The sequence below is a fragment of the Bos indicus genome, chromosome 3, assembly GCF_029378745.1.
Source record: "Bos indicus isolate NIAB-ARS_2022 breed Sahiwal x Tharparkar chromosome 3, NIAB-ARS_B.indTharparkar_mat_pri_1.0, whole genome shotgun sequence".
In the NCBI taxonomy this organism is placed as follows: Eukaryota; Metazoa; Chordata; class Mammalia; order Artiodactyla; family Bovidae; genus Bos; species Bos indicus.
In genome coordinates, this window is record NC_091762.1 from 60423900 (window position 1) to 60446619 (window position 22720).

At 39.4% G+C, this 22720-nt stretch overlaps 1 protein-coding gene across 12 annotated transcripts in view; it reads left to right on the plus strand.

Moving 5' to 3' along the window:
* The window catches only part of TTLL7 (tubulin tyrosine ligase like 7), a 151457-nt gene that overhangs the window by 22290 nt on the left and 106447 nt on the right, over positions 1 to 22720 (plus strand). The gene's annotated exons all lie outside the window — the stretch shown is intronic.

The window sequence follows — 22720 nt, forward strand, 5'->3', positions numbered from 1 at the left end:
GGGGTGTTAGCCAGGTAGGATGATGGGGGGAAGGGAAATAGGAGAATAACAAGAAAAGATTTGTGATCATATTTGTATTTTGTAATCTGCATTGCAGGAAATGGATTAGAGGGGACTAAGAGTATAAAGATGAGTAGTACTATTTGGAACCTAGTGTAGTGGTCCAAGTGAAAGAGTGATGGCAGCCAGGACTAGATGTGGAGGCGAAGTATGTGCATGGAAACAAGTAGGTGGGTTCCAAAAATGCTGCTGCTGCTAAGTCGCTTCAGTCATGTCCGACTCTGTGCGACTTCATAGACGGCAGCCCACCAGGCTCCCCCGTCCCTGGGATTCTCCAGGCAAGAACACTGGAGTGGATTGCCATTTCCTTCTCCAGTGCATGAAAGTGAAAAGTGAAAGTGAAGTCACTCAGTCGTATCCAACTCTTAGCGACCCCATGGCCTGCAGCCTACCAGGCTCCTCCGTCCATGGGATTTTCCAGGCAAGGGTACTGGAGTGGGTTGCCATTGCCTGCTCCTCCAAAAATAATCAGGGGATAAACAAAGCAGAATTTGGGCATGACGTTGCTAGAGGGTAAGGAAAGGAAGATGCCAAGATTGTGAGTTTTGGTTTTGGATATTTTGAGTTTGTGGTGGCATTGAGAATGTCCAGATGGAAATGTTCAGTAAGCAGTTTTAATATTAATATTAGTCATTGCTATAGTAGTAGAAGCATCAGTTCAGTTTAGTTCGGTTGATCTGACTCTGAGACCTTATGGACTGCAGCACGCCAGGCCTTCCTGTCCATCACCAACTCTGGGAGTTTACTCATGTCCATTTATTTAACCTGTGATGCCATCAAACCATCTCATCCTCTGTTGTCCCCTTCTCCCTGTGCCTTTGATCTTTCCCAGTATCAGGTTCTTTTCAAATGAGTCAGTTCTTCTCATCAGGTGGCCAGAGTATTGGAGTTTCAGCTTCAGCATCAGTCCTTCCAATGAACATTTGGGACTGATTTCCTTTAGGATGGACTGGTTGGATCTCCTTGCAGTCCAAGGGACTCTCAAGAGTCTTCTCCAACACTGCAGTTCAAAAGCATCAATTCTTCAGCACTCAGCTTTCTTTATAGTCCAACTTTCACATCCTTACATGACTACTGGAAAAACCATAGCTTTGACTAGACGGACCTTTAGAGACGGAGCCAAAGCAAAAACAACACCCAGGTGTGGATGTGACTGGTGATGGAAGTAAAGTCCGATGCTGTAAAGAGCAATATTGCATAGGAACCTGGAATGTTAAGTCCATGAATCAAGGCAAATTGGAAGTGGTCAAATAGGAGATGGCAAGAGTGAACATCAACATTTTAGGAATCAGCGAACTAAAATGAAATGGAATGGGTGAATTTAACTCAGATTACCATTATATCTACTACTGTGGGCAAGAATACCTTAGCAGAAATGGGAGTGGCCATCAAAGTCAACAAAAGAGTCTGAAATGCAGTACTTGGATGCAATCTCAAAAAAGACAGAAGGATTTCTCTCTGTTTCCGTGGCAAACCATTCAGTATCACAGTAATCCAAGTCTATGTCCCAACCAGTAATTCTGAAGAAGCTGGAGTTGAACAGTTCTATGAAGACCTACAAGACCTTCTACGACTAACATCCAAAAAAGATGTTCTTTTCATTACAGGGGACTGGAATGCAAAAGTAGGAAGTCAAGAAACACCTGGAGTAACAGGCAGGTTTGGCCTTGGAGTGCAAAATGAAGTAGGGCAAAGGCTAATAGAGTTTTGCCAAGAGAATGCATTGGTCATAGCAAACACCCTCTTCCAACAACACAAGAGAAGACTGTATGCATGGTCATCACCAGATGGTCAATACCAAAATCAGATTGATTATATTCTTTGCAGCCAAAGATGGAGAAGCTCTATAGAGTCAGCAAAAACAAGACCGGGAGCTGACTGTGGCTTCAGATCATGAACTCCTTATTGCCAAATTCAGACTTAAATTGAAGAAAGTAGGAAAAACCACTAGACCATTCAGGTATGACCTAAATCAAATCTCTTGTGATTGTACGGTGGAAGTGACAAATAGATTTAAGGGATTAGATCTGCTAGACAGAGAGCCTGAAGAGCTATGGACAGAGGTTCGTGACATTGTAGAGGAGACAGGGATCAAGATCATCCCCAAGAAAAAGAAATGCAAAAAGGCAAAATGGTTGTCTGAGGAAGCCTTACATATAGCTGTGAACAGAAGAGAAGCCAAAAGCAAAGGAGAAAAGAAAAGATACACCCATTTGAATGCAGAGTTCCAAAGAATAGCAAATAGAGATAAGAAAGCCTTCCTAAGTGATCAGTGCAAAGAAATAGAGAAAACAATAGAATGGGAAAGACTAGCGATCTTTTCAAGAAAATTAGAGATACCAAGGGAATATTTCATGCAAAGATGGGCCCAATAAAGGACAGAAATGGTATGGACCTAACAGAAGCAGAAGATATTAAGAAGAGGTGGCAACAATACACAGAAGAACTATACAAAAAACTTCTTCATGACTCAGATAATCACGATGGTATGATCACTCACCTAGAGCCAGACATCCTGGAATAAGTCAAGTGGGCCTTAGGAAGCATCAGTACAAACAAAACTGGTGGAGGTGATGGAATTCCAGTTGAGCTCTTTCAAATACTAAAAGATGATGCTGTGAAAGTGCTGCACTCAGTATATTTGCAAATTTGGAAAGAAACATCAGTAGTAGTTAATATTATCATGTGCGTGCATGCTCAGTCACTCAGTCATGTCTGACTCTTTGTGACCCCATGTACTGTAGCCTCCTAGGCTCCTCTGTTCATAGAATTTTCCAGGTAAGAATACTGGAGTGGGTTGCCATTTAATTGACTGATTTTCTAGGGGCCTGAAGCCATTTCTAATTTGTATGTGAACACTCAGTGCATTGCTCGTTCCTTGGCATAGAATAGCCCTAATTTTTTTTATCCCTCCTTCTCTTGACCACCATATGTTGTTGGCAAAATCTCACATTTTTTCTTTTGTAGAGAGTTAACCTCTCTATGTTTATTTTCCTTTTAACTCCTAGAGTATCCCCATTCTGGGGTCAGTAAACTTTTCTCTATGAAGTCAGATGGTTCTATTGCAGGTATTCAATCCTGTCCTTTTAAGGCAAAAGCAGCTTTAGACAGTACATACAGAAATGGGGTGATTGTGTTACACTAAATATTTATTTATAAAATAAGCAGTAGACTGGATTTAGCCTGTGGGCTATAGTGAGATCCTTGGGCCTAACCCATTAGGCACTTCATTTCTCTTTTATTTTTAATTATTTTCAACTTACTGGCTCAAATATATTCACATTTTTTCCTATCGTATCCCTCTTTTACTACCCACCTCTCCAAAGACCCAGCTTTCCTTAAACTTTCTTTCCCCTAAACTACATGTCCTCTTTCTTTGCCCATTCCCTTTGGAAGGTCATCTCTCCCTCCTTTAATCTAGTAAACTCTCAGTAACCTGACTTTTCCTGTTGTTATTCCCGGGACCGTCATAACCTCCACTTTTCTAAATAAGATGTCTACTTCTTGGTCTTTTGTCTTTTCGATCTTTCTTTCTGTAGTACTCATACAGTTGCTCATATCAGACCTTTTTAGAAACCCTGCTCTTCCGTTGACTTATTCTCCTGATGGTTATATATTTCTGTCTATAAAAACATTGAGGTCTCAGACACTCTCATGCACATATATGTAACATATAAACTGCTCACATATTAAGTATATGGCTTGATGGATTTTTAAATATGTTTAAACTTGTATAAACATCACCCAGGTCAAGATATAGAACATTTCCAGCATCCCAGAAGGTTTCTCTCATGACTGATCACAATGAATGACCCCTAATTCTGCCCAGAGGTGGCCTTTATTCTGAATTCTATCCCTTCAGATTTAGATTTTTGTTTTTTTTCAAAATTGAATCTTGGTTGATTTATAGTATTATATTAGTTTCAGATGTACAAAATAGTAATTTAATATTTTTGTAGATTCTACTCTGTTTACAGTTATTATAAAATAATGGCATATTTCTTTATGCTATAAAATATATTCTTGTTTCTTATTTATTTTATATACAGTAGTTTGTGTCTCTTAATCCCATACCTCTATTTTGCCCCTCCATTTCCTCTCCTCACTAGTAACCAATAGTTTGTTCTCTGTATTTGTGAGCTTCTTTGTGTTTTGTTATACATATTTGTTTTATTATTCTTGATTTTACATATAAGTGATAACAGAGTATTTGTCTTTCTCTGTCTGACTTATTACACTAGGGATCAGTACATATACATTTTTGCAAATGGCATTCTTTCATTCTTTTTATGACTGAGTAATATTCCTGGGTGTGTGTGTGTGTGTGTGTGTGACATCTTCTTTATCCTTTCATCTGTTGATGGACACTTAGGTTGCTTCCATATCTTGGCTGTTGTAAATAATGTTGCTATGAGCATTAGAGTGCATGTATCTTTTCAAATTAATGTTTTCACTTTCTTTGGATATATACTCAGGAGTGGAATTGCTAGATTATATGGTGTTTTATTTTTAGTTTTCTGAGGAACGTCCATACTGTTTTCCATAGTAGCTGTACCAACTTACATTCCCACCAACAGTGTACTAGGGTTCACTTTTGTCCACATCCTCACCAACATTTATTATTTATAGACTTTTTGAAGATAGCTATTTTGACAGGTGTGAGGTGATATTGCGGTTTTGATTTGCAATTTCTCTGATGATTAGTGATGTTGAGCAGTTTTTTTTTTTTTTTTAATATGCCTGTTGGCATCTATATATCTTCTTTGGAAAAGTGTTTATTCATGTCTTTGACCATTTTGTAATTGGGTTGTTTATTTTGATACTGGGTTGTTTGAATATTTGGTATATTTTGGGTGTTAACCTCTTATCACTCATAACATTTGCAAATATTTTCTCCTATTCAGAAGGTTATCTTTCTGTTTTGCTGATGATTTCTTTTGCTGAAAAAAGCTTTTAAGTTTTTATGTCTCATTTGTTTATTTTTGCTTTTATTTATTTTGCCTTAGGAGACAGATAAAAAATATTGCTATAATTTATGTCCAAGAGTATTCTGCCTATGTTCTCTTTTAGGAGTTCTATGGTTTCAAGTCTTACATTTAGGTCTTTAATCTATTTTGAGTTTATTTTTGTACATTGTATGAAAATATGTGCTAATTTCATTCTTTTATGTGTAGCTGTCCAGTTTTCCAGCGTCAATTATTGGAGAGATCATCTTTTTTTTTTCATTGTATATTCTTGTTTCCTTTGTTGTAGAATAATTGATTATAAGGGTACGGGTTTATTTCTGGGATCTCTGGTCTGTTTCATTGATCTCTGTGTCTGCTTTAGTGCCAGTACCCTGCAGTTTTGATTATTGTTTAGGTTGAGTTTTTCTCGTTCTTGAACCTCATGTAAATGAGATCATACAGAATATATGGGCATACTCTTTTGTATCCAGCTTCTTTCACTCATCATGCTATGATAGTAATCCATGTTATTGTGAGTAGCTGTAGTTCATTTGTGTGTGTGTGTGTGTGTGTGTGTAGTTTTCCATTGTATTGCTATATCACAATTTATTTATTTTACCTTTAGGTGATTTTTTTTTTTCTGCTTTTGGCCTGTTATTACTAAAACTACTAGGAACATTCTCATGCAAGTCTTTTGGTAGACTTTATTTCCTTACTGAAATTGTTGAAGTTTTGAGATAGAAAATGCCACTAAGGTTGAGATGTTCAAGGGAAAAGCTTTGGTTGTAGAATCTGGAGTTTAAAGGAGAGTTAGGAAATAGGAGTTTATTTATTTATTTGGCTGTGTTGGGTCTTATTTGCAGCACATAGGATCTCTAGCTGTGGTGTGCAGGCACAGACGTTGTGGTGTATGGGCTTACTTACTCCAGGGTATGTAGGATCTTAGTTCCCTGGCTGGGGATTGAACCCATGTCCCTTGCCTTGCAGGGAAGATTCATAATCACTGGACCAGCAGGGAAATCCCCAGGAATTAGAGGTTTTAATGATATAAATCATTTCTTCCCATCTCTTCCTTATTTTCTTCTTATCTTCTATTTTTAGGATGTGTTTTTTACAGGGCATGGGGGCTGGGGTGGGCAGTTTATTACTAGGTAATAGAGGCATCAAGGAGAAGGCAATGGCACTCCACTCCAGTACTCTTGCCTGGAAAATCCCATGGACGGAGGAGCCTGGTGGGCTGCAGGCCATGGGGTCGCTGGCAGTCGGACACGATTGAGAGACTTCACTTTCACTTTTCACTTTCTTGCACTGGAGAAGGAAATGGCAACCCACTCCAGTATTCTTGCCTGGAGAATCCCAGGGATGGGGGAGCCTGGTGGGCTGCCGTCATTGGGGTCGCACAGAGTCGGACATGACTGAAGTGACTTAGCAGCAGCAGCAGAAGCATCAAAACCTTAACAAAAGTGAGAACCAAACACGATATGCCAAGAACCAGAAGGTAAGTGCACATTGGCTATAAAACTGCAGTGTTGAGAAGAAACGTTCCAGGATGTAACACAGAACCAAGAGTGTAGCAAACTCAAGCACATGTAGTGGAGTTGACAGAACAAAAGATTCTAGCCGTGAGCCACTCTGGTGAATTATGTAGATGTGAACCACATATGTAGAACATCTATATCAACTTCATCAAAACCACACACACACACACACACAAGCCTAATCTAATGAAGAATACCTACTCTGAAAAGACAGTAAATGAACAATATAAGCGACTATAGTGTGCTTGCTACACAGTGTCAAATCGTCTAGCACACCCATCTAAATCAGGTTGTCATTCCTCCATATAGAAACTGAATTCCAGATCTTGCTAAGAACTGGTGTTGATATTTTAACTTGTTTTTATAAATATGATAGCTGGGCCATGGTAGATAATCTGTGGGTTGAATTTAAACCATAGTGTGGAATGGATCCATCATCAGGTAAGATTATTAAGTCTTAGGCTCAAATAATGTAACTTAGGGATAGCTGTTGATTAGAAGCCCTCAGTGCCCTGCCCATATCCTTGAACTAAGGCAGATTTCTTTCATAATCTTCTTTATATTCTCCCTACTTCCAACAATTCTCCCCTTGTAGCTCAGTCAGTAAAAAATCTGCCTGCAGTGCAGGAGACCTGGGTTCCATCCCTGGGTTGGGAAGATCTGCTGGAGAAGGAAATGGCAACCCACTCCAGTATCCTTGCCTGGAAAATCTCATGGACAGAGGAGCCTGGTGGGCTGCAGTCCATGGGGTCACAGAGTCGGGCACGACTGAGCGACTAACACTAACTACTTCCAACTGCCTGCCAATATCTGTGTTTCTTTCCCTTGGGGGTTTTGAGGACCTTTCTGGAATCTATGGAAAGAGAGGCCCCTTGCCTTTCCAGGCCTCATCTCCTGCCCCTGCCCCCATCCCCACTCTAGCCTCTCAGGAAGACTGAAAGTGCTAAGGAATTAATACTCACTTGCCTCCTACAGCAGCCATCAGCGAAGGACTGATCCCTGGGTGGGTTAACTCTGAAGCCAGTGGTGTTTTACACTGTTTCTTAGAGTTCCCTTGGGAATTAAGCTCCAACTACCTACAGTGTAGCTTGATTGCTTTCTCTTCCCTGTCTCACTTCCCAACTCCCCTAACAGGGTTTCCTGTACTTCCTGAAGTAAACTCCTCGTATCTGAATCCTCATGTTAGTGTTTGTTTATGGGGATCTTGAACTAAGGCAGATCTCTTTCATAATATCCTCAGCTGAGAGGTAGACAAGTGACGAACAACTGCATCTTATTTATTTACTTTTTTTTAACAATTGTTTTAATTTCTGACTACTTCCTGGAATTTTTACTTGGGCATCCCATTGGTAATCTGAAACTAGAAATCAGAACTTAAAGAACAGACTGATTAAAAAGCAGATTGATTAGGAAAGAAAAGAAGATTTTTAGGATTTTGTTTTATTTTCTATTCATCTCTAAAGGAAAAATTTTTTTTAAAGGAATTCAGTATTACTTACTATATGTTCTTAATTTCCTCTGATTTGCAGTGTGAATAGCACCTCGAACAAGTGTAACTTGTACTGTAATTTCACTGCTAGCTATTTTTACTTGATGATCTAAGTCTTGGCTTGAATTCCTGAAATCTGGGATCACTTAGCTTAAATTTTGATTTGCTATAGAAGTGTTAACCTCTGAGGTAGTTTAGGAAATATTCCAAGGACTTAAATAAACACAAAACATTATAATTCACAATCATAATCCTTGTGTCCTACTTGGGAATCTGTCCTTTTTTGGAAATAGCCAACTTATAGATTTATCTTAAGAGGTTTTAATATAATACAGTAAAGTTCTTCCTGGCATATAATTAATAATTTGGTGGTTTTCATGTCTTTGCCTTAAAGTATTTTAAAATTTCAAAAACAATGGAATGTGATATGTAAAGCAGATAGGTGGTGAATATAATATCTCAATTGAAACATATTTATTAGGTTTAGTAAATTAATTCTTCTCCAATTTTAGTCATTCAGTCATTCATGGTAAGGATTTCCCAGGTGGCACAGTGATAAAGAGTCCATCTGCCAATGCAGGAGATGCAAGACATGTAGGTTTGATTTCTGGATCAGAAAGATCCTCTAGAGTAGGAAATGACAACCCAGCTCTTGTATTCTTGCCTGGAAAATTCCATGGACATAAAAGCCTGGCAGGCTACAGTCCATGGGTTCACAAAGAGTTGGATACTACTGAATGACTGAGCACATTCATGGTAAAGTGAATAATATAATTTATTTATTGTGATTCATATATATATTGGTCAAATAATTATCTGCCTCCCACACCGGTATAGGTCTTCATAGTCAGTTTTGATGACCATACAATCCATTATTTGGCTATATCTTAATTTATATAATTTCTCAATTGGATATACTTAGGTTGTTTTTAGTTACAGGTGGTAAGGGATGGTTAGAGTAGCATCCTTGTTCACAATGAAGCCTCAGCATTTTTGGTGATTTTACTAGTATTAATTCCTGCTGCTGCTAAGTCGCCTCAGTCGTGTCCAACTCTGTGCAACCGCAGAGAGGGCAGCCTTCTAGGCTCCTCTGTCCCTGGGATTCTCCAGGCAAGAACACTGGAGTGGGTTGCCATTTCCTTCTCCAATGCATGAAAGTGAAAAGTGAAAGTGAAGTCGCTCAGTCGTGCCCGACTCTTAGCGACCCCATGGACTGAAGCCTACCAGGCTCCTCCGTCCATGGGATTTTCTAGGCAAGAGGACTAGAGTGGGGTGCCATTGCCTTCTCCAGTATTAATTCCTAGATGTGGTATTAAACACATTACTTATGTTATACTTTTGCTGTATTTTCTAGTTGCTTTCCAGAATATTTTCTTTAACGAGAGGAAAAATTATAGGCTGCCTTCAAATAAGTAAATTAATAACAAATTGTTCTGAGTATTATTTCTGTTGCTGGGATTTTTAAATTTAGTGTCTCCAGTTTCCTATTGTTAGTAGTACCAAAGTCAGTGGATTGTTCTTAAAGTGATGATTTATGTACACAAATGTGATGTATTTGATTTTGTGTTATACGAGATATCATTTGTAAATAGTGTTTCAAATTTAGTAATGTAACACACATTGGACTCAGTATAATCTAGATAATAAACTGTGACATTTAACTGTTGTCTGTTATGACTAGTTTGTTTGAGTGTATTTGTGTCCTCTCTGGAAACCTAAATATTCCATTTACCAAGTTGCTGTATTACCTGCATGGTCATTTAACCAAAAGTAAACCTAGAAAGAGGCTTCCGTCGTGGCTCAGACAGTAAAGAATCTGCCTGAAATGTGGGAGACCTGAGTTTGATTCCTGGATTGGGAAGATCTCCTGGGGAAGGGAAAGGCTACCCACTCTAGTATTCTTGCCTGGAGAATTCCAGGGACAGGAGCATGGTGGGCTACAGTCCATGGGGTTGCAAAGAGTCAGACACAACTGAGCACCTAACACTTTCACTTTCAAGCCTAAGGTAAGTAAAATAATGTAATTAAATATCAAATGAGTGTTCTTGATAGTTTCTAATACTTTCAGAAAATAGTCATAAGCAATAAAACTGAATAGAAATTTTTTGCAGCAGTTTTCTAAAATTATTAATTTAATTCAGTAAATATTTATGGAGTACCTACTATGCTCAGAAAGATGTTTCTGTATTCAAGGGAAAATTACTCTTTTATGAATATTTTTCTTATTTTCCATTGTAGTGAATAAGAATATTCTGAGAATAAAGATTTTATGCTGAAATAAACATTTATCTTTTAACTAACTCTTGTCATTAAGAAGAATAGACTACATAAAATAAATAAAATAAAAAATTAAAGGGTAGACAGATTTCTAGACAACTTTAATGTTTATTATTAATATCTTTACCACATCTTACCACCTCCTTGGGTGAAGGAAAATTCCATTTGGCAGCTATAGAAATCAAAGTTATAAAATCAGCATTTCTATTTTTCTTTGACAGCACAAAACGGAAACTCTGTTAGACAGGCAAACATTAGGAACTCGTAAGTTGAGAAAGATATCTCAGTTCTCTAGCTTTAGTGTTAGAAGGAGCCAAAAGAAAAGATGCTTTTTTAGGCCAACATCTTAGCTGACTTTGGTGTTTTTTAATAAAGCCTATTTTGCTTAGAACTTAGTTATAATATGTCTCTTCTAACTAGAACTCAACTGAAAGTCTAGAAGCAGGTATAATTGACTTTCGATTAGCCAGAGGGGAGTAGTGTCTTCACTGAAAACAGGAATTGATTCCATGCTTAAGTTCTTATCCTTTTAAGGGGTGGATGAAGAGTGGAGGAGCTTCCCTGGTGGCTCAGTGGTAAAGAATTTGCTTGCCAATGCAGGAGACATGGGTTCCATCCATAGGTTAGGACGATCCCCTGGAGAAGGAAATGGCAGCCCACTCCAGTATTCTTGCCAGAGAAATTCTATGAACGGACGAGCCTGGAGAACTACTGTCACAAAGAGTCAGACATGACTGAGCGCACGGCGAGTGGAGGTGATGAGGAAAGAGGGCAGCGGAAATGGCAAGCAACTTCAGTTTGGGATCAGGAGTGATGGAGGGTAGGTACTTATGACTTCAGTGTTTTTCTGGTCCAGTAATGTCATAGACAGGATCACCACCACAGGCAACTGTGATGTTGACTTTCCCTGATTATCTGCCACCAAGTCTTTGATAATGCCTGTGGGCATGGTGCTCTTTCACACTTTACTCCAAATCAAGTCAGGTCCATCCAGCTGCAGAGTTGCTGCATTTCATGCCCTGTCCAGCCCTAGTACTGATGGAACTAGAAGGTAGTGGTATATGAGGATGACTCCAGGCTAAAATGCCACTCCCACTGTTCTTCCTCCAAGTTCAGTAGTTTTTCTTGAATGAAAGCTTTTCAATTTCATATACCCCAGAGTCCTTTGACAGTTTTGTGCAGTTTTATCATTGTTTTTAGAATTTCTGAACTCCTTTAGAAGTTTTGCATTTGAAGTCCAATTTTAATTGGAATGTTGAAAGTTGAATTTTGAGTGAGGCTTGAATAGAAGCCTATCCAGATCGTAAATGACCTAGACTACAATTTTTTTCTTTGATTGGGCCAAAGATTTTTAGAATTTTAGAGCCAGAAGGGGTCTTAGTTCTACTTTCTTTTATTTTTCATGTCAATAATCGGAGATGTTAGTATGTTGTGCAGTTACTGCACAGATTGTTGATGTCAGAATTGCATTTGTAAATGGATCTCTCATGTATCAGTCATTGTTTCCCCTCCCTGTGTGCAGTTGCGGGTACTGATACCTTTTCTCTGAAGGTTTAACCCTTTATTCGGAGCTAATGCTGCCCAAGTCGAGGGTATGTGAGGTTTTGCAGCCTTGCTAGAATAAGTCTGACATGAGTTGTGCTGCCTTGAGCTAGAAGTTTGGGGATGAGGTCTAATGATCTCATTCAAGCCCTCCAGGAGATTATGATGCACATTCAGGTTTGAGAACTGTTTGCGTAAAGGTTCAAATAATGGTTGGAGTTGTCATTAGTTCTATACACTTGAGATTTTAATAGCTGATGCACTGCTAGTTTTCATTACAGTTAAGATTACATTCACGGTAAGACACGTTGTTTATTACAATTTCAGCTACGACATGGATGCTTTCTTGGTACTACAATTTTATTTTATACATGTTGAAAGAGCCTTTTAAAGATAATTTTTAAAAGTCACCTAACTTTCATGGAAACAAAAATAAGAGAAAATATGAGTCAGATTGATCAAGGCATTTCTTAAATTGCTTCACATTCAAAGGCAGATACTCTCGAATATCTTCTTCTTTAGAGTCCTCATTTTCTGGGTTTTTCTGTACATTATCCTCTGTGTCATTGAGAGTTAGTGATGTACTATTTCTTAAAAGAGTGTTTCATCATCTTATCTGCATTTTTCTCCCAGTCTCTGACATCGATTCTGCAGATTTTGATGTACATGTACAGGCAATGATCACTGTATCAGCACTGCCACCTGGCTGATAGTGATTGCCAGATGCATCACAGGTTTATATGTTTCTGACTGTTAAAAAGCAAAGCAGTATGGCTTAGAATCAATGAAATATGGTGGTGATTATGAAATAATCTATATACTCTGTTCATTTTTTCACTTTTGTTCTTGAGATAAATCCTGTAGATTTTTCCTTATACAACTGTCCTCATCCATTCTTTTTATAATAATCTAGAAACCTTAGTTTAGGCCTTGGTTATATTTAGATTGGTATATCTTTTTCTCCAGAACCTTTTTGCTTTAAAATTTCGGTTTTAGTCTCATGAAATGTAGCCGACCCTATGGAATAATGAATATTTTACTCAGGGTTCTCTAAAGAAACAGAATCAGTAGTATATACATAGAGTGAAAAAGACGAGGGGAAGAGGGAGAGAGATCAAGGAAGTGGGAGAGGGATGAAGAGAAGAAAGGAGGGAGAGAGAGGAGGCGAGAATGCATATGAATTAATTTATGTGACTGTTGCTGCTGCTAAGTCACGTCAGTCGTGTCTGACTCTGTGCGACCCCATAGATGGCAGCCCACCAGGCTCCTGTCTCTGGGATTCTCCAGGCAAGAATACTGGAGTGGGTTGCCATTTCCTTCTCCAATGCATGAAAGTAAAAAGCGAAAGTGAAGTCGCTCAGTCATGTCTGACTTTTGTGACCCCATGGACTGTAGCCTGCTAGGCTCCTCTGTCCATGGGATTCTCCAGGCAAGAGTACTGGAGTGGGGTGCCATTGCCTTCTCCGAGTTTATGTGACTGGACACTGGCAAATTCAAAATCTGTGGGATTGGCAATCTCACAGGTAGACCCAGTGAAGAGCTGATGTTGTAGCTCAAGTCCAAGACAGTCTGAGACTGAGATCCCTATTTCTCTGGTGACTCCAGTCTCTTTTCTCTTAAGGACTTCACCTGATTGGAGGAGACCCACCCATATTTTGAACACATGAAGTGCTGTGGGGAATGTGCAATATATACACTGTACAGAAGCTTATATTCTAGTTATTTAAAGAAGACATTCAAGTAAAATAGTTAATAAACTAAATAATAGCAGAGAACAATGTAGGTAGACTAAGATTGCACACCAAATGTATATTGCTGTTTAAGATTCATATTTTCCATGCTCTTAAAGAAAGCAAAACGTTTTTTTTTATAGATTTATTGGGATGATATAAATGAAGTTTTAAAAAAATAATGTTAGTGTAAGTTCCAGTAATGTGACATGGTAACCAAAGCCAGCCCAAGAGAGAAACAGGTGAATAGTTTTACAACACCTGGATTAAAATTGTTCTAAAGATTGCATATTTTCCTAGTCAGACTTATAGAGTATATGGATAACTGTTAGTATTTCTCCTTTTATTGAAGTATAAAAGTGAAGTCGCTCAGTTGTGTCTCACTCTTTGTGACCCCATGGACTGTAGCCTACCAGGCTTCTCCATCCATGGGATTTTCCAGGCAAGAGTACTGGAGTGGGTTGCCATTTCCTTCTCCAGAGGATCTTCCCGACCCAGGGATCAAACCCAGGTCTCCTGCATTGCAGGCAGCTGCTTTACCCTCTGAGCCACCAGGGAAGCCTTTATTGAAGTATAGTTCATTTATAATATTATGTTAGTTTCAGGTATACAGCATCGTAATTAAGTATTTTCACAGATTGTAATCCATTATAGATTATTACAAGATGATAAGTATAATCCCCTGTGCTATATAGTATATCCTTATTGCTTATCTATTTTGTATATAGGAGTTTGTTTCTCTCAATCTGATACAATTAGTTTGTCCTTCTCCCCTTCCCTTTCCCCTTGATAACAAGTTGGTTTTCTATATCTATGAGCCTGTTTCTATTTTGCATATACATTATTTGTGTTGTTTTTTAGATTCCATGTGTAACATCATACAATGTTTGTCTTTCTCTTACTCACTTCGCTAAGCATAATGATTCTCTAGGTATATCCACATTGCTGCAAATGTCAGTATTTTATTCTTTTCATGGCTGAGTTATAGTCAATTTTATACTCCATATTATGTATATGTATGTGTGTGTGTGTGTGTATATATATATATATATATATATACACACACCCCACATCTTTGAGCTTCCCTGATAGCTCAATTGGTAAAGAATACACCTGCAATGCGGGAGACCCTGGTTCGATTTCTGGGTTGGGACGATCTGCTAGATAAGGGATAGGCTACCCAATCCAGTATTCTTGGGCTTCCCTTGTAGCTCACCTGGTAAAAATCCACCCGCAATGTGGGAGACTTGGATTTGATCCCTGGGTTGGGAAGATCCTCTGGAGAAGGGAAAGGCTACCCAGTTCAGTATTCTGGCCTAGAGAATCCCAAGGACTGTATAGTTCATGGGGTCACAAAGATTCGGACACAACTGAGCAACTTTCACTTTACTTACCACATCTTTTAATCCAGTCATCTACTGATGGGTACTTGGGTTTCTTCCATGTCTTGGCTATTGTAAATAGTGCTGCTTATGAAAGTTGGGGTACATGTATCTTTTTGAATTAAGAGTTTTCATCTTTTCCAGATATATTCCCAGGAAAGGATTAGTGGATCATATGGTTAGTTTTAGTGTTTTGAGGAATCTCCATACTGCTCTTTGTGATTTCCCTGGTGGCACAGCCAGTAAAGAGTCTGTCTGTAATGTGGGAGACCTGGGTTTGATCCCTGGGTTGGGAAGATGCCCTGGAGAAGGAAATGGCAACCCACTTCAGTATTCTTGCCTGGAGAATTCCATGGACAGAGGAGCCTTGTGGGCTACAGTCCATGGAGTCACAAAGAGTCAGACACGACTGAATGACTCACTTTCACTTTCATACTGCTTGCCATAGTGGCTATACCAGCTTATACTTGGGGCCACTTGAGACGGACGAATCATGGTGGAAAGGTCTGACAGAATGTGGTTCACTGGAGAAGGGAATGGCAAACCACTTCAGTATTATGGCCTTGAGAACCCCATGAACAGTATGAAAAGGCAAAAAGATAGGACACTGAAAGGTGATCTCCCCAGGTCGGTAGGTGTCCAATATGCTACTGGAGATCAGTGGAGAAATAACCTCAGAAAGAATGAAGGGATGGATCCAAAGCAAAAACAACACCCAGTTGTGGATGTGACTGGTGATAGAAGCAAGGTCCGATGCTGTAAAGAGCAATATTGCATAGGAACCTGGAATGTCAGGTCCATGAATCAAGGCAAATTGGAAGTGGTCAAACAGGAGATGGCAAGAGTGAACATTGACATTCTAGGAATCAGTGAATTAAAATGGACTGGAATGGGTAGATTTAACTCAGATGACCATTATATATACTACTGTGGGCAAGAATCCCTTAGAAGAAATGGAGTAGCCATCATAGTCAAGAAAAGAGTCCGAAATGCAGAACTTGGATGCAGTCTTCAAAATGACTGAATGATCTCTGTTCATTTCCAAGGCAAACCATTCAGTATCACAGTAATCCAAGTCTATACTCCGACCAGTAATGCTGAAGAAGTTGAAGTTGAATGGTTCTATGAAGACCTACAAGACCTTTTAGAACTAACACCCCAAAAAGATGTCCTTCTCATTATAAGGGACTGGAATGCAAAAGTAGGAAGTCAAGAAACACCTGGAGTAACAGGCAGATTTGGCCTTGGAGTACACAATGAAGCAGGACAAAGGCTGATAGAGTTTTGCCAAGAGAACACACTGGTCATAGCAAACACCCTCTTCCAACAACACAAGAGAAGACTCTACACATGGACATCACCAAGATGGTCAACACCGAAATCAGACTGATTATATTCTTTGCAGCCAAAGATGGAGAAGCTCTGTAGAGTTAGCAAAGACAAGACCTGGAGCTGACTGTGGCTCAGATCGTGAACTCCTTATTGCCAAATTCAGACTTAAATTGAAGAAAGTAGGAAAAACCACTAGACCATTCAGGTATGACCTAAATCAAATCTCTTATGATTGTACAGTGGAAGTGAGAAATAGATTTAAGGGCCTAGATCTGATAGATAGAGTGTCTGATGAACTATGGACAGAAGTTGGTGACATTGTACAAGAGACAAGGATTAAGACCATTCTCAAGAAATAGAAATGCAAAACAGCAAAATGGCTGTCTGGGGAGGCCTTACAAATAGCTGTGAAAAGAAGAGAAGCGAAAAACAAAGGAGAAAAGGAAAGATATACTCATTTGAATGCAGAGTTTCAAAGAATAGCGAGGAGAAGTAAGAAAGCCTTCCTCAGTGATCAGTGCAAAGAAATAGAGGAAAACAGTAGAATGGGAAAGATTAGAGATCTCTTCAAGAAAATTAGAGATACCAAGGGAACATTTCATGCAAAGATGGGTTCAATAAAGAACAGAAATGGTATGGACCTAACAGAAGCAGAAGATATTAAGAAGAGGTGGCAACAATACACAGAAGAACTGTACAAAAAAGATCTTCACGACCCAGTTAATCACAATGGTGTGATCACTCACCTAAAGCCAGACATCCTGGAATGTGAAGTCAAGTGGGCCTTAGGAAGCATCCCTATGAACAAAGCTAGTGGAGGTGATGGATTTCCAGTTGAGCAATTACAAATCCTGAAAGATGATGCTGTGAAAGTGCTGCATTCAATATGTCAACAAATTTGGAAAACTCAGCAGTGCCCACAGGACTTTAAAAGTTCATTTTTCATTCCAATCCCAATGAATGGCAATGCCAAAGCATGCTCAAACTACTAATACTCATCTCACAGACTAGTAAAATAATGCTCAAAATTCTCCAAGCCAGGCTTCAGCAATACTTGAACCGTGAACTTCCAGATATTCAAGCTGGTTTTAGAAAAGGCAGAGGAACCAGAAACCAAATTGCCAACATCCACTGGATCACTGAAAAAGCAAGAGAGTTCCAGAAAAACGTCTATTTCTGCTTTATTGACTATGCCAAAGCCTTTGACTGTGTGGATCACAATAAACTGTGGAAAATTCTGAAAGAGATGGGAATACCAGACCACCTGACCTGCCTCTTGAGAAACCTATATGCAGGTCAGGAAGCAGCAGTTAGAACTGGATATGGAACAACAGAGTGATTCCAAATAGGAAAAGGCATACATCAAGGCTGTATACTGTCACCCTGTTTATTTAACTTATATGGAGAGTACGTCATGAGAAACGCTGGGCTGGAAGAAGCACAAGCTGGAATCAGGATTGCCAGGAGAAATATTAATAACCTCAGATATGCAGATGACACCATCCTTATGGCAGAAAGTGAAGAAGAACTAAAGAGCCTCTTGATGAAAGTGAAAGTGGAGAGTGAACATTCAGAAAACTAAGATCATGGCATCTGGTCCCATCACTTCATGGCAAATAGATGGGGAAACAGTGGAAACAGTGGCTGACTATTTTTTGGGGCTCCAAAATCACTGCAGATGGTGATTGCAGCCATGAAATTAAAAGACACTTACTCCTTGGAAGGGAATTTATGACCAACATAGACAGCATATTAGAAAGCATAGACATTACTTTGCCAACAAAGGTCCGTCTAGTCAAGGCTATGGTTTTTCCAGTGGTCATGTATGGATGTGAGAGTTGGACTGTGAAGAAAGCTGAGCGCAGAAGAATTGATGCTTTTGAACTGTGGTGTTGGAGAAGACTCTTGAGAGTCCCTTGGACAGCAAGGAGATCCAACCAGTCCATCCTAAAGAAGATCTGACCGGGATGGTCACTGGAAAGACTGATGTTGAAGCTGAAACTCTAATACTTTGGCCACCTGATGCAAAGACCTGACTCATTTTAGAAGACCCTGATGCTGGGAAAGATTGAGGCCAGGAGAAAAAGGGGACAACAGAGGATGAGATGGTTGGATGGCATCACCAACTCAATGGACATGAGTTTGGGTAGGCTCTGGGAGTTGGTGATTACAGGGAAGCCTCGTGTGCTGCAGTTCATGGTGTCACAAAGAGTCGGATGTGACTGAGCAACTGAACTGAACCGAACTGAACTGAACTCCCATCAACAGTGTATGATGGTTCCCTTTTCTCCATACCCTGTCCAGCATTTATTATTCGTAGACTTTTTGATGGTAGCCATTCTGACAGGTGTGAGGTGATACCTCATTGTCTTGATTTGTATTTTTCTAACAATTAGCCGTGTTGAACAACTTTTTGTATGTCTGTTAGACATCTGAGTGTTTTCTTTGGAAAGGTGACTCTTTAGGTCTTCTGTCCATTTTTGGATAGGGTTGTTGTATTTTTGATATTGAGTTGTAAGAGTTGGTTGTATATTTTGAATATTAACCCACTGTCAGTCACATCATTTGCAAATATTTTCTCTTATTCCATAGTCTGTCATTTAATTTGGTTGATAGTTTCCTTTTCTATGCAAAAAGCTTTTAAACTTAGATTCCATTTGTATATTTTTGCATTTATTTCTTTTACCTTATACTTATCCAAGAAAATACTGCTACAGTTTATTTAAAAAAGTGTTCCATCTCTGTTCACTTCTAGGAGTTTGATGATTTCTCGTCTTATATGTAAGTCTTTAAACCATGTTGAGTTTATTTCTGTATATCGTGTGAAAGAATGTTCTCATTTCATTATTTTGCATATGATTGTACAGTTTTCTCATCACCACTTGTTGAAGTGACTGTCTTTTTTCCATTGTATGTTCTTGTCTCCTTTATTGTAGATCAGTTGACCATAGGTACATGGGTTTATTTCTGGACTCTCTATTCTATTTCATTGATCTTTGTGTCTGTTTTTGTGCCAATAGCATGCTGTTTTTATTACTGTAGCTGTGTAGTGTTGTTTGAAGTCTAGGAGGGATATACTTCAGCTTCTTCTTCTTCTTCTTTTTTTCTTCCAAAATTGTTTTGGCAATCCTGGGTCTTTTGTGCTGCTATATGAATTTTAGATTTATTTATTCTCGTTCTTTAGAAAATATCATGAGTATTTTGATAGGGGTTGTGTTAAATCTACAGATTGCTTTCGGTAGTATGGCCATGTTACCAATATTAACTCTTCCAATCCAAGAGTGGATATCTTTCTGTTCCTTTGTATGTGTGAGAGCGTGTGTGCACTCAGTCGCTCAGTTGTGTCCGATTCTTTGTGACCCCATGGACTGTAGCCTGCCAGGCTGCTCTCTCCATGGAATTCTCCAGGCAAGAAGACTGGAACGGTAGCCATTCCCTCCTCCAGGGGATCTTCCTGACCCAGAGATCGAACTTGGGTCTCCTGCATTGCAAGCAGATTCTTTACCATCTGAGCCACCAGGTAAGTCCACAGAGCTCTGATCCGCTGCTTATGTAAGTATCTGTGGTTCTGCTTAGATGCAGCTTCCAGTCCTCTTTTCCCCTGTGGTGGCTTCTCCAGGTCCATTGCTAGTCTGTGGCATAGAGTGGATGGGCCAGAACATTTACCCAACTAGGACTGGGTGGTGCAAGGAGGTCTCAGAAATTCAGGTGGCCATGGTGCCAGGAGTTTGGGCTGCTTCTGGGGCATGCTGTTTGTGTAAGCACCAACAGTAGCCCCTGCAGCTGCCCCACCTGGGCCACTTCCTAGGCCCCTGGATCATCTCTGCATCCCTAGATCAAGTCTTTTCCCAGGTCCTGGCTGCTGTAGATTCAGTGTCAAGCTGTGGCATGGATGAGGGAGGCTGGAGTGTTCACTTGGCTCAGACTGGCCAGCAGAGAGGCAGTAGTTGCCAGGGCAGACCTCTTTTGCCCTCTTTGGCCCTGGGACACACCAGCACTGGTGCACTCCTCATCAGTGGAGTCTGGGCTTCCTGTTTTATCTGTCCCTGCAGTTCCCTATGCAGCCAAGGTGGCTTGTCTCTGTGCTTTGGACCCCAGGACTGGGATATCCAGTCTGGGCTTGACCCACTCATTCCCCAGGACAAGCTCCATCTGTGTGATGTCCCTTTCCTTCTTAATTCTCTCAGGGGCAGAGGTCCAACCTGAAGTGTTTCTTCCCATGCTACACAATGCTGTGTAAATCTGTTTCGCAGCCTTGGTTATATAGGAGTCCTTCTGTAGGTTCTAGTTAGTTTCCCATGAGAATTATTGCACTCCTAGTTGTGTTTGTGGAGGGAAAGGTGAGCTCCACACCCCCCCATACACTGCTATCTTGATCTCCTGCATATAGGTTAGTTTGAATACGAGGTAACATTAAAAATAATAAAGCTAAATCCTGTGAGGCACCACAGAAAATCAACTTCATTAATTTTGTATAATAGTAAATTTATAACACTGAGGTGCATGTTGTGAACTTATGGTTATATGTTTAATTTTACCGATTCTTAGGGTCGACTTTCATTAAGTATATTTCTGTTGAAATAATCAGAATTTCAGTTTGTTTTAGATGAGTTCTTATCTTTTAGGTAGTTTTGGATATGCTAACCTACTTTTCTGAAGGATAAATGTGTTTGTGGAAGGCAGGACACATTTATTTTTTCTCAATATGGCATCTAGTAAAAGTGGCTTAGACAGTTAAGAATCTGCCTTCAATTCAGGAGACCTAGGTTCGATCCCTGGGTCAGGAAGATCCTCTGGAGAAGAAAATGGCTACCCACTCCAGTATTCTTGCCTGGAGAATTCCATAGACAGGGGAGCCTGGAGGACTTCAGTCCATGGGATTACAAAGAGTCAGACATGAATGAGCGATTAACACCTTCGAAACAGTGAGTGTTAAAAGATGTTTATTGCCTACATTTCTAATTAGAAATGTAATGAAATAATGGAGGGTAACTAAACTTTTAAACAGAGTAGTGATACATCTCAATAGTATTTATTTATTCTGGGTGAGAAGGGAAAGTAGAGGTCAAGAGAAGAAAGAATTATTAAAAAAGAAATTTATAATATTGGAAAGTTTAGTGTCTGTGGGTATTATATTATTGAGCACTGGTTAACTTTGGGCACTAATTCTATTCTGCATTGTTATTGTTTTTAGAATGAAGGACAAAAATAGTTTTGTTTCTTTGCAATTCTATAAAAGGACTGGTTTCACAGCAAAGATTGTGGTGCCAGATAGTGTTTTTAAAGGTCTGGAATGACTCTGGGGAAAGAGTCTTATTTTAAAATGAGCCAAACTTATTAAAATATAGTTAAGTTTAATTAGTTAAGCTATTAGTATTTTACTTCTTTCCAAAAGCTGTTCTTGTAAATTCTCTTTACACCTTGTGTAATGATCTAGAAATAAAATAGTCTTATTATTCCTTCTATCCTTAAGATCTTATAGTGAAACACCCAGCTTAGTTTAGCTGCTGGGGGATACAGAGCATTATATGAACTAGGTTTGCGCATTTTCTTTTCTTTCATATGGATTTTCTACACTTGGACTGCATGACTCTAAGACTATGGCTTAATTTTACTGGGATTTAATTTAATTTAGAGGGGCTTGAACACTGTGACAAATTTACCTGATTCTAGAAATTAATACAGTAGAAATTTAAAAGAATATACAGTTTTAAAGGTTACACTCCATTTGCAGCTGTTACAAAATATTGGCTATCTTCCCAGTTGTGCAGCACATCCTTGCAGCCTATCTTATACCCGATAGTTTGTATCTCCCACTCCCTCACCCCTATGTTGACCCTCCCCTCCCTCATCACTGGTAACCATTATTTGTTCTCTATATCTGTGAGTACTCTTTGTTAAGTTCAAAATCTCCCATACAATTTTATCTCTCTGATATGGAAGCTCAGCAGTTTAGCTCCTATGTTCCAGGCTCTGTGTTTGACATTGAAGAATATGTAAATTAAAAGACATTTTTAAAGCTGCTGCCTTGGAGACAGTTACCTCATAGAGGAAACGTATAATGAAGTCTCCTCTTATTTCTCTTGATTTTTGGCACTTTATGTAATCACATTTGCATTTCAGGATGGAAGGAAGAAAGAAAATAAATGAGTGTCCATCACTTGTCTACCTCCCTTTACTGGAAAGTTTCGCTCAACAACTTTCACCTACACTCACTGGTCAGAACTTGGTCACATGGCCATGTATACCTGTAACAAAGTCTGGGAAATGTAGCTATTTAGATCGGCACAATGCCACATCTAATAATTACTCAGGTGACTTAGTAAGGAAGAACTGCTGCTGCTGCTAAGTCGCTTCAGTCGTGTCCGACTCTATGCGACCCCATAGACGGCAGCCCACCAGGCTCCCCCGTCCCTGGGATTCT